Consider the following 4,332-nt stretch of genomic DNA (forward strand, 5'->3'; position numbering starts at 1 on the left):
GATGCACAAGATTGGTTAAAAACCCTAATTGGACCAGAATAAGCCTTGGGAGGACGAAAATGACCTAAATGTTTATCCAATGACACAAACACACCTATTGGATGCACAAGATTGGTTAAAAACCCTAATTGGACCAGAATAAGCCTTGGGAGGACGAAAATGACCTAAATGTTTATCCAATGACACAAACACACCTATTGGATGCACAAGATTGGTTAAAAACCCTAATTGGACCAGAATAAGCCTTGGGAGGACGAAAATGACCTAAATGTTTATCCAATGACACAAACACACCTATTGGATGCACAAGATTGGTTAAAAACCCTAATTGGACCAGAATAAGCCTTGGGAGGACGAAAATGACCTAAATGTTTATCCAATGACACAAACACACCTATTGGATGCACAAGATTGGTTAAAAACCCTAATTGGACCAGAATAAGCCTTGGGAGGACGAAAATGACCTAAATGTTTATCCAATGACACAAACACACCTATTGGATGCACAAGATTGGTTAAAAACCCTAATTGGACCAGAATAAGCCTTGGGAGGACGAAAATGACCTAAATGTTTATCCAATGACACAAACACACCTATTGGATGCACAAGATTGGTTAAAAACCCTAATTGGACCAGAATAAGCCTTGGGAGGACGAAAATGACCTAAATGTTTATCCAATGACACAAACACACCTATTGGATGCACAAGATTGGTTAAAAACCCTAATTGGACCAGAATAAGCCTTGGGAGGACGAAAATGACCTAAATGTTTATCCAATGACACAAACACACCTATTGGATGCACAAGATTGGTTAAAAACCCTAATTGGACCAGAATAAGCCTTGGGAGGACGAAAATGACCTAAATGTTTATCCAATGACACAAACACACCTATTGGATGCACAAGATTGGTTAAAAACCCTAATTGGACCAGAATAAGCCTTGGGAGGACGAAAATGACCTAAATGTTTATCCAATGACACAAACACACCTATTGGATGCACAAGATTGGTTAAAAACCCTAATTGGACCAGAATAAGCCTTGGGAGGACGAAAATGACCTAAATGTTTATCCAATGACACAAACACACCTATTGGATGCACAAGATTGGTTAAAAACCCTAATTGGACCAGAATAAGCCTTGGGAGGACGAAAATGACCTAAATGTTTATCCAATGACACAAACACACCTATTGGATGCACAAGATTGGTTAAAAACCCTAATTGGACCAGAATAAGCCTTGGGAGGACGAAAATGACCTAAATGTTTATCCAATGACACAAACACACCTATTGGATGCACAAGATTGGTTAAAAACCCTAATTGGACCAGAATAAGCCTTGGGAGGACGAAAATGACCTAAATGTTTATCCAATGACACAAACACACCTATTGGATGCACAAGATTGGTTAAAAACCGTAATTGGACCAGAATAAGCCTTGGGAGGACGAAAATGACCTAAATGTTTATCCAATGACACAAACACACCGATTGGATGCCCAAGATTGGTTAAAAACCCTAATATGACTGAATAAACCTAGGGAGGGAGAAAATGACCTAAAAGTTCATCTAATGACACAAATAAACTTATTGAATGCACAAGACTGGTTAAACACCCTAATGGGACAAGAATAAGCCAAGGGAGGACGAAAATGACCTAGATGTTCATCCAATGACACAAATGAACTTATTGGATACACAAGATTGGTTTAAAACCCTAGTTGGACAAGCATAAGTCTAGGGAGGACGAAAATGACCTAGATGTTCATCCAATGACACAAATGAACTTATTGGATACACAAGATTGGTTTAAAACCCTAGTTGGACAAGCATAAGTCTAGGGAGGACGAAAATGACCTAAATGTTCATCTAATGACACAAATAAACTTATTGAATGCACAAGACTGGTTAAAAACCCTAATTGGACAAGAATAAGCCAATGGACGACGAAAATGACCTTAATATTTATCCAATGACACAAACACACCTATTGGAGGCACAAGATTGGTTTAAAACCCTAGTTGGACAAGCATAAGTCTAGGGAGGAAGAAAATGACCTAAATATTCATCCAATGACACAAACACACCTATTGGATGCACAAGATTGGTTAAAAACCCTAATTTGACTAGAATAAACCTAGGGTGGACGAAAATGACCTAAATGTTCATCCAATGACACAAATGAACTTCTTGGATGCATAAGATTTGTTAAAAACCCTAATTGGACAAGAATAAGCCTATGGAGTACGAAAATGACCTAAATGTACATCCAATGACACAAACACACCTATTGGATGCACAAGATTGCTTAAAAACCCTAGTTGGCCAAGCATAAGTCTAGGGAGAACGAAAATGACCTAAATGTTCATCCAATGTCACAAACACACCTATTGGATGCACAAGATTGGTTAAAAACCTTATTTGGACAAGCATAAGTCTAGGGAGGACGAAAATGACCTAAATATTCATCCAATGTCACAAACACACCTATTGGATGCACAAGATTGGTAAAAAAAACCCTAATTGGACTAGAATAAACCTTGGGAGGACTAAAATGACCTAGATGTTAATCCAAAGACACAAATGAACTTATTGGATGAACAAGATTGGTTAAGAACCCTAATTGGACAAGAATAAGCCTAGGGGGGACGAAAATGACCTAAATGCACATCCAATGACATAAACACACCTATTGGATGCAGAAGATTTGTTAAAAACCCTAGTTGGACAAGGATAAGTCTAGGGAGGACGAAAATTACCTAAATGTTCATCCAATGACACAAACACACCTATTGAATGCACAAGATTGGTTAGAAACCCTAACTAGACTAGAATAAACCTAGGGAGGACGAAAATGACCTAAATGTTCATCCAATGACACAAAAGAACTTATTGGATGCACAACATTGGTTAAAAACCCTAATTGGACCAGAATCAGCCTTGAGAGAACGAAAATGACCTAAATGTTCATCGAAAGACACAAATGAACTTATTGGATGCACAAGATTGGTTAAAAACCCTAATTGGACAAGAATAAGCCTAGGGAGGACGAAAATTACCTAAATGTACATCCAATGACATAAACACACCTATTGGATGCACTAGTTTGGTAAAAAAATCCCAATTGGGATAGAATAATTCTAGGGAGGACAAGAATGACCTAAATGTTCACCCAATGACACAACCACACCTATTGGATGCACAAGATTGGTAAAAAATAAACCCTAATTAGACTAGAAAAAACCTAGGGAAGACGAAAATGACCTAAATGTTCATCCAATGACACAAATGAACTTACTGGATGCACAAGATTGGTAAAAAAAACCCTAATTGGACTAGAATAAACCTAGGGAGGACGAAAATGACCTAAATGTTCATCCAATGACACAAATGAACTTACTGGATGCACAAGATTGGTAAAAAAAACCCTAATTGGACTAGAATAAACCTAGGGAGGACGAAAATGACCTAAATGTTCATCCAATGACACAAATGAACTTATTGGATGCATAAGATTTGTTAAAAACCCTAATTGGACAAGAATAAGCCTAGGGAGGATGAAAATGACCTAAATGTACATCCAATGACATAAACACAACTATTGGATGCTCTAGTTTGGTATGAAAATCCCAATTGGACTAGAAGAACTAGGGAGGACAAGAATGACCTAAATGTTCACCCAATGACATAAACACACCTATTGGATGCACAAGAATGGTAAAAAATAAACCCTAATTAGACTAGAATAAACCTAGGGAGGACGAAAATGACCTAAATGTTCATCCAATGACACAAATGAACTTATTGGATCACAAGATTGGTCAAGAACCCTAGTTGGACAAGAATAAGTCTAGGAAGGACGAAAATGACCTAAATGCTTATCCAATGACACAAAAGAACTTATTGGATGCACAAGATTGGTTAAAAACCGTAATTCGACCAGAATAAGCCTTGGGAGGACGAAAATGACCTAAATGTTTATCCAATGACACAAACACACCGATTGGATGCATAAGATAGGTTAAAAACCCTAGTAGGACTGGAATAAACCTAGGGAGGAAGTAAATGACCTAAATGTTCATCTAATGACACAAATAAACTTATTGAATGCATAAGACTGGTTAAAAACCCTAATTGGACAAGACTAAGCCAATGGAGGGCGAAAATGACCTAAATGATTATCCAATGACACAAACACACCTATTGGATGCACAAGATTGGTTTAAAACCCTATTTGGACAAGCATAAGTATAGGGAGCACGAAAATGACCTAAATGTTCAACCAATGACACAAACGCACCTATTGGACGCACAAGATTGGTTAAA

The sequence above is a fragment of the Cicer arietinum genome, chromosome 5 (assembly GCF_000331145.2).
Source record: "Cicer arietinum cultivar CDC Frontier isolate Library 1 chromosome 5, Cicar.CDCFrontier_v2.0, whole genome shotgun sequence".
NCBI classification, from domain to species: Eukaryota; Viridiplantae; Streptophyta; class Magnoliopsida; order Fabales; family Fabaceae; genus Cicer; species Cicer arietinum.